Source organism: Danio rerio, chromosome 4 (assembly GCF_052040795.2).
Source record: "Danio rerio strain M-AB ecotype USA chromosome 4, GRCz13ab, whole genome shotgun sequence".
NCBI lineage: Eukaryota > Metazoa > Chordata > Actinopteri > Cypriniformes > Danionidae > Danio > Danio rerio.
Window position 1 is genome coordinate 79,916,565 of NC_141024.2, and position 15,175 is coordinate 79,931,739.

Sequence of the window (15,175 nt, forward strand, 5' to 3'; positions counted from 1 at the left end):
CCTACTTCAACTTGAAGTGCTGACACAGGTGATGATCGGATCGCCCCACAAGAAATCATTAATGCCTGAGCCTGTATTCTTTCTAACTTCTCTAGATGAGTCTTTGCTGCTGAACTGTACACTACACAGCCGTAATCCAACACTGATCTAATCAGTGTAATATATATATAGTTTTTAAAGCCAATCTGTCTGCCCCCCAGACCTGCCCAGCTACACATCTCATGTTCAGAACCTTTTTGCATTTATCTTCCATCCTTTTAATATGTTCATTCTATGCAAGTCTATGATCTAGGCACATACCTAAAAATCTTATTTTTGATACCTGTTCTAGCTGTTGATTATATAACTTTAACTTCAAATTTGTTCCTTTACTTTTTTTTGTAAACGAGACCACTTTTTTTCACTGAAAACTTGAAACCCCATTTAAATGACTATTCTTCAACCTTATTTAATGCCTCTTGCATTTTCCTCATAAAATAATCTATATTTCTTCCCCAAAACCACAAAGCTCCATCATCCGCAAACAAAGACCTACTCTTCCCCCATCTACTTTCTCAAATACATCATTAATCATTATAATGAAAAGCAACGGGCTTATGACACTCCCTTGAGGAGTACCATTCTCTGTCAATTGTTTTGGTGTTGTAAATTCTCCTACTTTTACCTTAATTGATCTCTCTTGCAAAAAATCTTTAACCCAATTAAACATTCTCTCTTCTACTCCCATTTTTTTCCAGTTTTATTAACAGTCAATCATGCCATACCATATCATAGGCCTTTTCAATATAAAAAAAAAATACTGCTCCCACTGATTCTTTTTCATTAATGCATTTCTTATATCTGTCTCCAAACATACCACTGGATCCTTGCTCCCCCCCCAAAGCCACTCTGATTTGGTGATAATTTCTTACCATTTTCCAAATGATACATTAGTTATGCCAGTTATGATTTTTTCCATTATTTTACCTAAATGAGATGTAAGTGCTATTGGTCTGCAGCTGTTTGGATTACTAAAATCTTTTCCTGGTTTTTTAATTAGTTAATTCCTGGTTTCTTAACTAGTGTGTGTCATATTTTTGTTTTTTAAATTGCACATTGGAGTATGGGAGAAACGCAATTTCAGTCTGCTGTGTAATGTACTGTTGCATGGTTTGATTGACAATAAAGTTGACTTGACTTGACTTAATAGGAATTATTAAAGCTTCTTTCCAAATCTTTGGCAAAATTGCTTCTCTCCATACTTTGTTGTAAAAATCTAACATAATACTCAAAGCCTTGTCACTTAAATGTATAATCATAGTGTAACTTACTTTATCTAAACCAGGGGAAGATTCTTTTACTCTGTTTAGAACTCTTTTTAGTTCTGCCATTTCCAACGGAACATCTAAAACACTGCCCGTTTCTTCTTTCCGTTGCTTTATCATAGGATTACTTGATAACACCTCCTTCCTGATCCTTACTTTATCCTCACACAAATTTCTAGGAGTTTACTTTGGTGAATGCTTCTCTTAGCATCATAGCCTTTTCTCTGTCATTCACCGCCATCACGTTTCCTTGGAGCACAGGAATTTCCACATCTTTACTAATTCCTCTCATTTTTTTAATCATATTCCATATTTCCTCTTCTGGTGTACTTCTTCATATTTCGTTACAGAATTCACTCCAATATTCTTTTTTGCTTGCCTTAATACTCTAACTTTTGCTTGAACAGTTTTATATTCTATTAAACTTTGAAAGTTATGTTAATTTGTTATTTTTTTTAAATGCCTTTTTCTTTTTATGACTTCTCTGCATTTCTCATTCCACCAAGGCACTATCTTCCTCTCCCTTCCCCCTTTACTCTTTGGAATATATTGTTCTGCTGCCTCCATAATTACTGCTACTATTCTGTTGTTTATTTTATCATTGTCAAATATCTCCATTTTATCCAGTGTTTTTAACCCTTCTTCACTAACCAATCCAATCTCCCACCAATCTTCGCACAGGACTGAGTGTGTGAGCTGCTTATATGAGTGAGTTTGGTTCATCAGTGTGATGTGCTGCAGGTGTGTGTGGCAATTAGTGTTTGTGCATGACGTCATGGTTAGAAGTCCGGTGATAGTGACCTCTGCTGGCCAGCGAGGGGAATGACTGGGACCGAGTCGGTGACAACTACAGGTCAGCTGCATCTTGTGTTAACCATACTCCTGAGTATTTAAGGGAGTTTAGTTTCCAATTAATATTTAATTCATGTTGAAGTTTATTGTTTGGTTGTAGTCAAATTATAAAATTTGAGTTTTTTTGTATGTTTAATTTGTACCCAGAGAGTTGTCCAAACCTTTCAAGAACAAGAAGCAGACTAGAAAGTGATTCATCTGGATTTTAGAGATACAGTAGCACATCATCCGCATATAGAGCAATTTTATGGTCTACCTTATTAATGTTAATCCCCCCAATTGATTTTTCTTCTCTAATTGCCTGGGCTACAGGTTCAATGTACATGGCAAACATCAGGGGAGAGAGGGGACAACCCTGCCTAGTTCCTCTTTCTAGTTTTATCTTTTTTGATAGACAATCGTTTATTTTTATCCGAGCCTCTGGGTTTGAATATAAACATTGAACGCTTCTAACTGTATTTTCTGTAAATCCAAATCTATATTAAACATTAAATAAATATTCCCAATTTACACACTCAAAAGCTTTCTCTGCATCTAGGCTAACTAAAATTGCTTTAATGTGATCTTTTTTAATTTGTCGTATTGCATGAAGTATCTATGTCTATCAAATCAGGTAAAAATGTTTCAAGTCTCTTAGCTAAAATAGAGGCAAATAATTTGTAGTCTACATTTAAAACAGACACAGGTCTAAATGAACTACAAAGAGTTTTATCCTTCCCCTCTTTAGGTATGACTGAGATAATTGCTTCCCTCCAAGAAGGGGGAATTTCTGCTTCTTTAAGTGTCCAATTAAATGATGATATAAGAAGAGGTGAGATCTCTTTTTTAAATGTTTTGAACCATTCAGAAGGTAGACCATCAGTGCCGGGTGTTTTATTATTTTTAAGATTATTTATAGCTTTATCTAATTCACCCTCTGTAATTTCTTTTGTTAGGAGACTATTTTGTTCTCGTCCAATACAGGGAAGATCAAGAGAATCCAAAAAAGCTTTAATTGATGTATTATTTACCTGTGTCTGTTGTGAGTATAAAGATTTATAATGGGTTTCAAATGCCTCTTCAATTTTATCCAGACTATACAATATTTTTCCTGAGTTGGGGTCCTTTATCTTATGAATTGAAACCTTTTGTTGTTTTTTAAGTTTCCATGCTAGCCTTTTTGTTGCTTTTGGTCTCGTTTCATAAAAGGTTTGCCTTAAGAATTTTAATATTTTCTCTATGTCCTCTCTATACATTTCATTTTATTTTTTATATTTTTGATGTTCTGTTAATTGCTTTAATTGATCTTCAAGATTCCTAAATCGAAGTTCTTTTATCTTCTTAAGGGTTGCTGTAATAGAAATGATCTTGCCTTGTAATACAGCTTTAGCTGCATCCCATAAGATTATAGGACTTACTTCCCCATTATCATTATTCTCTACGTATAATTAAATTTCTGATTTAATTTGGGCCACTACTTCTGTTTTCCCTAGTATACTTGTATTTAGCCTCCATGTTTTATCAGCTTTTCTGTCATTCAAATTTAAAGTGAGGTATAATGTTGCATGATCTGATACATCGGCCGCTTTCATTTCACATTCTTTTACCCTGTGTCTGTCCCTGCTAAACTTAAAAAAATAATCAATCCTACTGTAAACTGCATGGGGTGAAGAATAATAGGAGTATTCTCGATTTGAGGGGTGAAGATCTCTCCAAACATCTAATAGTCCAAGATCTTTTAATGAATTCTTAAAACTTCTTAATTGAGCCATTTTAATTCTTTTATTTTTGAAAGTGTCCTTTTGTTGGTTAAGAACTATATTGAAATCACCTCCACATATTGTTATTGCCTTAGTTTCCATAGCCAAAAGGTTGATAATTGTATTGAACAGCGTTTTACTGCCAGGAGGTGCATATATATTTACTAAAGTGATTAATTGTTCATTTAGTTTTCCCTGAAGCAAAATATATCTGCCTTCTTCATCTGATATCTCTTTTAGCAACTCAAAATTAAGAGAATTATGAACTGATATTGAAACTCCCCTTTTATTATTTTTCCTAAAAGAACTATAGAAAGTTTGTGTATATCCAAAATTTTTTAAGGTGTGTTTCTTGCAAGAATATGATTTGATTTTTTTCACGTTTCATTTTGGCTATCACCTTACTCCTCTTAATTGGTTTATTTAACCCATTTACATTTAAAGATGCAATTTTAACATATCTCTGCATGGTAATTTCGGAAAGTTAAGTTGGAAACCTTTATAACTGACAAAAATTATAATAAATTAAACAAAGAACCAAGAACATTGAACATTGCTTCCACAGCTTCCAAAGTTGTGGGCCACGTTTGACCCAGCAAAACCCAGCTGAAGTCCTGGGGAGAGGGATTTATTCCTGCCTCTTGCAGGTGTCCTTCATTAAGATGAGAAAAATTATTTTCTAACATATCAATCTAATCACTTGTCCCTGTTCTTTTTTTTTTTAACTCAGATTATTAACTTAAGTAAATATTATTTAAAAACAATGATTTCTATAGCCACTCGAGGATTCCAACCAACTAGGAATCATGAGGATTGTTCAAATACAAAATGAAACATATTCAGTCCAGAACGACGTAGTTTTTACCTTTTAAATGACTCTCTCGAGAAGAACACATATTCAAACAAATTGTAAAATGGTTAAAGTTCAAGTATTTCAGCCGAAGTCAGTTCGCACTCATAAAGTAATTTGAAATAGCGTTATTTGTAAGTTGTGTATCGTAACAGTGCCTCCGCATACCTCTTTAACGTTAACAGTCAGCGGTGTTTCTCAACAGTTAATCTTCATTCGGTGTTTGTCTCTGAAAGCTCTTCAATCTTTCCCGAACACGATCAGGAGCGATCCGTCCAGCTCTTAGCCACTGGATACGGCATGTCAGTCTTTCTTCCCATCGACACCGGGGGTCTTCGGATACCTGCTGCGTCATCGTCACATCCACCGTATATCCTCTCTTATTCAAGTCTTTCGTAGCTTCAGCCACGCTTTCGTAAAGTTGTGGTCCTGTCTCCCAGTGTATTCGCATTTTGGCTGGGTAGGGCGTCTGAAATCTGATTTTGTTCTCCTTGAGGACTTTTTTTACTTCTTTATATTCCTTCAGTTTTGCATTAATCTCCATGGGGAAATCATGCGCAAAGAAAATCGGCTTGCCATCGTGTTGCGGTTCATCTGTGCACTCTCTGTACCTGCAGGTCTAAATCGGAGTCCAGTGAGAGCTCAGTTTTTAGCAAAGATGTGATGAAATTAATCATGGACGTCCCTTCTGCTCCTACTTTAATACCGTATATTCGTATATTATTCCGTCGTGATCGGCCCTTGAGATCTGTGACCTTATTCTGCATCATTTTTTGCTCTTTCAAGGTGTGCAGTAAGACGTCCTTTAGTTCAAGGTTTGCCAACTCGAGTTCAGTTATTCGCTCCTTTGCTTCATTCAGTCTTGTGCCATGTGACTGAATATCTTCAGAGATGCCTTCAAGCTTCTGGTTTATGTCGCTTTTCAGCTTGTCCACTTCAGTTTTCATATCCTTTTTGAACTCTTCTTTGAATTGGCTGAATTCTTTTCTTAAATCCGTCTTCAGTTCGGAGATATCTCTGCTGAGTGCTCTCACTGCTCGCAAAGTTTTGGCGCCATGTTCTTTCTCAGGTAGGCCTAACTTGTCGTTATCATTCCTCGTCTCCTTTTCCTCCTCGCTTAATTTTAGCTTTGAATTCCCCTTTTTAGGTTTTGCCCTATTCATTTTGAAGTCGTCTAGTGCATAGCTCACCTGAATTGGTAAAAGTATAAGGGCTTTTTGAACTTATTGACCGGAAGAGTAAGTTCTATGCTGCCATCCTACGGCTCTACCTACCGGAAGTCCTGGACTATGGCATTTATGTATGCATTTGCAGCTATTTTCAGAAAAAGGTGAAATTAAATTTTGCAACAACATCCTTCAAAACGCTAAGAGGGTGTGAGTAAAAAAAATTCCAAGGAAGCACCAGGCTCAATCAAATGCCAGAACACACGAGCGACAAGGATGGGATTCGAACCCACGCGTGCAGACCACAATGGATTAGCAGTCCATCGCCTTAACCACTCGGCCATTTTTTGATTGTATTTCTTGAAAAGTAAAGCTTCAATGAATCATCTGGCAGATAGAACCTCATAATTCCAAGCGGAAAATGACTTGTGTTTTTTACTTCAATTCCCAAGTGCAAAGTAACTGACATGACAGAGACCTTAAGGGTTCTCTAAATGCAAATGATCAATGTATGAAAGAGAAATGCTACACACATGTTGTTTGATATATGGAGTGCAAAAACTTTTAAGCTCAATATCACAAAATCATTCAGAACGCAGATAGAACCTTGTAATTCTAAAATGACAATTTGCCAAACCTATTTTACACAATCTAATTTCACTTAATAAACAGTTTTGTCTTAAAATGTAATCAAAATTCTCTAAAACTGGACTTTTCCACCAAGCTCTCAAATTTTGCCATATTTCCTTCTTTTAGATATTGGGATATAATCTTTTCCAGTACTCTTCTGCTTTGGGTGTAACAAACACGTCTTTAGATAAGCAAGAATAAAACATTTTCAGTATACCATCTTTGAAAGCATATTGATTTTCTTTAAAGTTAATCACCCTTCCTTCATCGCTGTGCATTTCCAATTTATTCTCTATCTTTGACAAGAGTTATTGAAAATCAATTTACTAACTTGAAAAAAAAATAGACCAAAAGAATGGAAAGAAATTATAGAAAACAACAGAAAGACCTTCTGCAGTTGCTATTGATCTATTTAATGTCTCCTACATGACATGGAGTCCTACAACTATTGTGTTGTACTGATGTCTACACCTACAACAACCAAAAACCCAACCTCACAGTAACCTGTTGTGTTTTAGCAACATCTACACCAGCCACAAGCCTAAACCCCACGTTACGGTAAACTTTTGTGTACCCTAAAGGTCTGCACCGACCACAACCCTAAACCTTGCCTACTTAAAAAGCTTAGCCATGGAGCCTGGATGGCTGAGTCGGTAGAGCATCAGACTTTTAATCTGAGGGTTCAGGTTTCAAGTCCCAGTTTGGGCATATAAGACCCTTTTTGTGGAGCCACAGCTTTTGCGGTTGAGCTATTGCTTCCCGAAAGCTTCATCTGGATGCACCACACCACACGTGTGCTAGCCATGAGGACATGGCAGTACATGTAGTTGTGGCCGAGTGGTTAAGGCGATGGACTCGAAATCCATTGGGGTCTCCCCGCGCAGGTTCGAGTTGTGCTGACTATGTGCTGGCAGTGCGCAGTATTTTAATTTGCGACCTTCCTTGATTGTTAACATATCCATTGTTTCTTGTGAAAAGGGATGTGATGGTAGGCAAAAGCCACAAAAATAAATCGGCAGCCATGGTACCTAACTGCCATGGAGGCCCTCCATTTTCAAAGATATTTGACAGAGAGTGAAGGTCCAGTGGTTGTCTCGTAGCTTGCCGTGATCGTATAATGGTTAGTACTTTGTGTTGTGGCCGCAGCAACTCCAGTTTGAATCTGGGTCACAGCAGATTTTTCAAGGTGACATTGGCGTTGGACTCTGTGTTGCCATCCGTAATCTCCAGCCTCCTTTTAGTGCAGGCTGTGCTAATGGCACGTCCTGAATGTTTATGTTTCCTAAAGTGTGGAAGACTAGTGAGGAACCTTTGATGCCAGCATGCTGTGTAGATAAGTACTGATCAAGTCACGCTTCTAAGGCATGGAAGGAATCTTTTCAATTGTTGAGTCTCCATTCATTGCCACAACAACAGTAACCCCGTCTGCAGTTGCTATTGATCCATTTATTGTCTCCTACATGACATGGAGTAAAACTATTTTGTTTTACTGATGTCTACACCTACAACCATAAACCCAACCTCACAGTAACCTGTTGTGTTTTAGCAACATCTACAACAACCACAAGCCTAAACCCCACGTCACGGTAAATTTTTGTGTACCGTAAAGGTCTGCGCCGACCACAACTCTAAACCTTGTCTACTTAAAAATATTGCCATGGATCCCGGATGGCTCAGTCAGTAGAGCATCAGACTTTCAATCTAAGGGTACAGGGTTCAAGTCCCCGTTTGGACCCTTATAAGACCCTTTTTGTGGAGCCACAGCTTTTGCGGTTGAGCAATCGCTTGCCGAAAGTTTCATCTGGATGCACAACACGTGTACTAGCCATGAGGACATGGCAGTACATGTAGTCGTAGCTGAGTTGTTTAGGTGATGGAAACCTGTTGGAGACTCCCCGCTTAAAGCAAGAAGCTTCTTCTCAACCATTTACCCCAGTATGCAGAAATTTTATAGGCTTGTTGTCTCAAGTTAAATGTCAGTACTTCCATGTCATACACCAATATCATACCATTCACCTAAAGATGGAGGATCTTCCTTTAGCAATTTTTTTTGTAATGGCATTTTTGCTAGTTGTTAGTAGTGTGTTAAGAAGATACACATCATTTTATGGTATTTCTGCAGAGTAAATTCCCAGGTACATAGTTTTAAAATTACATACCAGATTCAATCTCATTATTGCATTTATCTCTTTATTTAAATCTTGTGTATAATACTACAGTCCCTAAATATGTGGAAATGGTCTGCCAATACATTTTCACATTTTCTCCAGCATTCACCATTTTTTGATCTCTACTTTGAAAGTATTTTATTTTAGGTGATATAAAAAACCTGATAACATTGCTCCAAATAAATCCCCTCCATTAATCGGAATTAATTGTGATCATTTGTGTTTCCCGAAGAGTCAATAATTCCTCATTTGTTAGTATTAATTTGGCTTCCCTTTCCCATTTATGTTTTGTATACATTATTGAGTGTTTCTTTGTTAATGTCAGACAGGAATAAAGTCTTGATACTAGTTTTTTTTATCAACCTTCTTTTTGTAACCATCTATAAATACCTGCACTAGTGTTGTTTTTATGTCTTCAGAATCTATTATGCTTTTATTGAAGTAGTGTCTAACTTGAAGGTAACGGAAAAAGTCTTGTTTATCTAAGTTTTATATTTTGGAAAGTTGTTGAAAACGTTCTAATTCATTATCAGTAGTGTTGAGACAGAAGGATGTTATGGCCTACACTGTAAAAAATTGCTGTTAAAAAACGGTCAGATTCTACGGCAAAATAATGTTTTTTAACTAAAACAGTAATATTCTGTTTAAAACAATGCTTTCTGGGTAACATTTTTGTTTTTGAGAAAGTAACCAACTGCAGAAAACTGTGAGCTAACAGAGTTCAGATTTGATGTTTTGAAGTCTGTGTTTGAAATCACACTTTGTGTCCTTGTTCACTATTTCATACACTAGTTAACTAATATAGTTCACATGACAGTTTTAATGAACAGTAATGAGTGAATTCAGACACTGATGAACACCTGCTGTTAATAATCACAATTACTGAAGAAAATAAACAAGAAACACAAACAATGACTTGAGTTACAGCATTAAATCAAATAAAATAAAACAGCTTCAGTCTCAGCAGCGGATCATTAAACAACTCCACAAACAACAGCAGACACACTTATTACTGACTGATTTGTCTTCCATAATATTCTCAATGAGATCCAACAGAAATTAAGGTGTTTTTTGTGTCACCGTAATGGAGTGAGGGGCTGGTTTAGTTGGGCTCTTCACCCTTGAACTCATTTAAGAAGACTTTCCATCTGCTTGAATACAGAGTTTACAAAACGTTTGTACTTTAGCAATAAAGTTGGGAAGTCAATAAATAGAGAAATCTATTTGTCTGAAATTAGTTCTGATAAATGTTTTGGTATAAATCTGGAAGAAGGGCCACATTCAATAAATTTTATGCTTAGTTGCAGGTATTAATTTAATTAATGAGAAGTGGAAACAGAAAAGATACCTCCGTAATTACTTAACAGTTAAGAAATAACATACAAAAACAGTTCAGTTATGACACATACACACTCAGACCTCATGAATCTGACCTTGTATCTCAACAATGGTAACATCTCAAATGTTTCATGCTGCAATGCATGCTGGGAGTGGCACTGTACAAATATCCCAGCATGCATTGCGGTATAAATAAATGTTGTATAATGATCTAACAGTTTTCTTTATTTGTGTTTGATTCTGCTGTTGTTTATGTTTAGACTTTCAGTGGCCTGTTTGTGAGTTAAACTGTTAATTTTGTTAAATTTGTTTTCACCATTATTGAGGTTCATATGCTGATTATTGATGTCTCTTTGAGTGCGATTTACACCATAGAGCAGTGTTATTGTCCAAGATATTCTTAATAACTTCCAGAAATCATTGTCATATATAGACATAATGTAAAACAATAGATTTAACATTGAATAGGAGCAGTAAATTTTATTATACTAAATGAGACCAGACTCTGCCATTTAACAGCAACATGAACATCACCAGATCTTATTTAGGTTTTTGACTGGCTTGCCACAACAAAGGAGCTTTTTAAACAAAGTTCTTACCAATTGCAGCAGCCAAAATATATAAATGTTAAAAATGTCAGGGCTAAGAGCCCAACTAAAGCAAACTCTGTTCTCCATGATGGTGACGTAAAACTTTAACTTTTTCTCAAGAAGAACTTTAGTAGATGTTATACAAAAATACATGTATTAAGTAATAAGTGTAGCTGGTGATGATGTTTGTAGAGTTGTTTAATCATCCGCTGATCATTTAAATGATTTAATCATTTGTTGTTCTTCAGGTTATTTCATTATAAAGCTGTGACTAAAGTTTTGTATGTTCTGTTCTTGTTTTTTCCCTTCAGTATTTCTTCATTTGTTCATTGTTAATCCTCAATTATCATTTAATTAGTCAGTTAATTAATGAATTTACTTCAGCTTTGCTCCATGTTTATTGAACACTCAGTAGTGTGGACACTTCAATTAAAACTGAAGTATATGCTCTGGGGTTTAAAGGGTTAAAGGTGTGAGAGGTAAAAACACAGTGTAAAAATGTATTTTAACAGTAATATACTGTTAATTTACACTACGGAAGTAGACTGTAAAAAAACAGTAGATTGCTGGCAACCACAGCTGCCAGTAGATTACTGTTAAATCAAGGAAAAAACAGTATTTTACTGTAAGACCTGAAGCTAATTTCTTCTGTCTGTCACCGTTGTGGAGGAGAGTAGAGCCAGTGTATGAGTTAAAGATGAACAATGAACTGCTGATGTTATTCTGCATGTTTCTCTATTTAAAGATAGCGGCTGTTTAGTTGCTGATGCAGTCAGAATCTCTCTGGTGATTCCAGATTTACATGTATGTGTGCTGTTGTGAAAAATAAGACATTAGAGTTAAACCGAACTTTTCTAATTAACTAAAATAAGTTATCATTATAAGTATGCTTCTAAGCATATATAGCACAATACTTCATAAACTCATTCAGCAGTTGACCAAGTTGAGGCAGTTGCTTTCAGTGAGCAAAATGAGTTCACTTGAGTATTGTGTAAATCAATGTAGTCCATGTATTTTTACAGCAACATACTGTAAAATAACAGTATATTGCTGGCAACTGCAGCTGCCAGTATTTTACTGTTGTTTAACGGGACAATTTTTAACAGTAGTTAGTTAGCTAGATGCTTCTGGGAAGTTAGATTTAGTGTGGGTTTTGTTCTTTTCATTTCTTTAGCGCCGCCCGCGTCCCTTCTGCCAGCTCTCTTGTTTTTTCCGTCTTTATTTGTTTCAGTGTTGTACATATTGTAAATAGTATATTTTTGCCTTACTTATTTTTTTCTTTATTTTTGATTAATTCGTTGTTGTTGTTCACTTTGGGATTGTAAATAAAAGCACACATTTTTTGGCATTACTTTGGTTGTCTTTCCACTCATTCACTGTTTATATAAATATATTTTAATTAAATAAATGTCAAACCCCACAACCCTAGACTAACATCAGGGGTTCGTAACAGATACATTAGCATATTTTACATACCACTAGGTTTTTTTTTTCTTTAGATTTCATTTATAAAAAGTCTTACAACTTTTCACAGTAGTTTTATTCTAAACCTACAAACATAATGTCATAAACATCTTATGCATATCACAACAAGACAACAAGAGCTTGTGACATACAAAAAACACTTTCTGTCAAAAAAATTAAAGCCAGTTTTAACTTATCAATTTTTTTTACATTTTATGTCGGTGTTAGGTGTACTTGACTTATCTTCATTTACAATAATATGTTCTGATTTGTTCACAAACAATAGACCCAGAGTGTTCACAATTAATGTAAATACATGGTCTCCCAATCTCATTGTCAACTGTCAACTGCTCTTTCAAATCCAGTAGGAAAATGAACAGCTTTGACAAAGGTCAATGATATTTTGACCGTACATCCTCGAACCAGCATCTGCACTGTACAGTTTCCAAATCTGCCAACTGCATACAGGCGATGCTGGTCATCACTGACACTGACAAAGTCTGAGATCTTGAAAATACTGCCATCTTTCAAAATCAAAAATGAGTTGTTTCTTTTCTTTGTGTTTGTATATGTTTAGCTGTGAATGACTTCTACATTGGCAACTATTCTGCTATAGTACCTGCCAGTACAGGTCCCAGATAAATCTAACAATGCATGCAATGCATTTACATCATTTTCGGACTCTGGCCTAATCTTTGGGACTACAAGCGCAGTCACCCTGTCAAATCTAGCATAGTTCCTTACATTATGTGTACTGGAGGAGGTCATTTCTGTGTAGAATGAATTTTTTTCAGGTGAGACATCAGATGAGCAGGCTTTAGCTATGCATGGTAAAGCACGAGACCATGCTACCCTTTTGCAAACCTGCTGAGGCACTGCATAAGGTGCTACTTTGAACCATTGAGGGTACAACTTCACCATTTGTACCCCAAGTGTTCACAAATGTACCCCAACCGTACCCTTTTGTCTGACAGTGTATAAGAAATGGAGTACTAGATTTAATCAGGTCATTTGTGGCTATAGTTTCTTGCTCTGACTTATCTGATTTCTTTTTGTTAATTACTCTCATATAAAGAAACTGTTGTTTATTTATATGACAATTTTTATTGCTTTGTTAATTTTTAACAGGATAAAGTTTCCAAACGCAGAGAAACACTATAAATAAGTCATGACTAGTCAGAAGAACTAAAACGTGTAGTAGTAATGATAACTTTTTATATGAAGGGCAACTTTTCTGTATAGTTTCAGCTCTAAACACTCATTAGATTATTTGTTATACCTTTTAGAATGTTGAGATTTTTGCTTTAAACACTTCGACTTAGTGGATTAAAAAAAGTTTTTTTAATTGTCTTAAAATATTTAGAGTAAAGGATTTGATCAACTCCAAATACTGAATATATGTGTGTCTGTGAGAAAATGGAAACGAGGGAGAAATGTATCAATAAGTCCAGACTGCAACAGTAAATGGCAAAAGGTTTATGTGACGTCATAAGCCCGCGCCGTTCCAGCGCTGTGTTTCAACTGGAGAAAGGTTTGTTTTAAAGCGTTTACACTTCTATAAACTGATTGATTTAAGTTTCTGTTTTTTTTTTTGTCATTCAGTGCTAAATTATGTACCTGCTGTTGACAATATTGTTTTACCCTTTATACAACATAGCCCTCATTACTGTGAGTAAAATAGTACTATTGTTTGAATAAAGATAGGATAAACTTTTTGTCCTCAAGAGGAAATTTGTCTTGTGCAAAAAAAGTGCTACACATTGCTGTAAGCAGACAATAAGCTAAATAAAACAAACAAAACAATTAAGAACATGCATAAAGAATAAAGTTTAAAAAAATTACAGAGATGTGTGTAATAAGTTTAATAACTTTATTGAAGGTTTATTTATTAAATAGTATATTGTCATTCCATTCTGAGTTTACAACTATATAAGAAATGGAGTAACGTTACTAGTTTTAATCAGGTCATTTGTGGCTATTGTTTCTTGCTCGAACTTACCTGATTTCTTTTTTGTTAATCACTCTCCTATAAAGAAACTGTTGAAGCAAGTGTTAAGAAGTTATTTTGTTTCTGTTCATTGTTTTATTTATTTTAAACAGGATAAAGTGTCCAAACGCAGAGAAAAATTCCTGCTAAAGCGACTGATCTCCACACTGTTATAAAGATGGCGTTTATTAATATGAAAGTAAATCAGTTGCGAAACTCGAGAGCTTGCAAATGTAAATGTGAGCACTTGTGATAATAATATTTGTATGTGTAGGTTGAAATGTACACTTACAGCTCTGATGTGAACAGCTGAAATCCTCGATTTGCACACACACACAACAATCCACACACTTATGTTTTAAATTCGAAGTTGCAGATTAATAGTTGTGTATTTGTAAAATGTCATTCACAAATACAAAGTGGCAGACACACGTGTGCACGGCAAATTTGACTGCATCTTCGCTCTACAACCACAGGTCGGCACTCACAACCTCTCAGATTCGTCAGTACAACTACAAATCTCCCGCGCTCTGACTTTTGCTACACATCTCCCGCGATCTCTGTAGCAGAACTCATCTGTGCACTCGCAGATGCAGAGGCGTGAGCAGCGCTGGGCAGGGGAGGGGCGGGGCTGGTGTAAAGCTGTTTGATTGGCTGATGCCTGACCAATGAACAATGCTAGCAGCCAACAGGACTGAGGTGCAAAATAATCATTTCCCACGATTATTTTATTATTTAGGGTTTATTTAAACTCTTTTCTGAAGAGATTCTTGTTAAAAATAATAAATTCTGTGGAAATGTACATACTAGTAAAAGAGCAGCAAAGCCAGTTTATTGGCTAGAGCCAGCCAATGAGATGGGGCGTTTCTGTTTGTCAGGACACAGGGCAGCTCACGTTGTTGGAGGCCTCGAGCAATCAGAGGGTAAGTTATGATTTTTAATAATTATCTATATGTTCAATACTGTTAGCTAAGCTAAGGACTGTGCTGGGTGCTTCTCTTGTTTGTTTTTTTATATAAGAAACAGTTATGAGTTATCTAGGAGCTGCTTTCAATCATGTTATATGGTTCTAAAGATACGATTCAAC

General features: G+C 35.8%; 1 protein-coding gene, 1 long non-coding RNA gene and 1 other non-coding gene across 5 annotated transcripts in view; 2 read left to right on the forward strand and 1 right to left on the reverse strand.

The window, feature by feature from the left end:
- Positions 1-15,175, reverse strand: part of LOC137491095 (uncharacterized) — a 171,267-nt gene that overhangs the window by 96,483 nt on the left and 59,609 nt on the right. The gene's annotated exons all lie outside the window — the stretch shown is intronic.
- LOC148682998 (uncharacterized) overlaps positions 1-15,175 on the forward strand; it is a 256,238-nt gene that overhangs the window by 51,544 nt on the left and 189,519 nt on the right. Inside the window, exon 2 of the long non-coding RNA XR_015943186.1 lies at positions 9,774-11,742. This is a non-coding gene — a long non-coding RNA (uncharacterized LOC148682998). The remainder of the gene's footprint in view (positions 1-9,773; positions 11,743-15,175) is intronic.
- Positions 7,365-7,446, forward strand: trnas-cga (transfer RNA serine (anticodon CGA)). Its single transcript has one exon. It is a non-coding gene; the product is annotated as a tRNA-Ser (tRNA).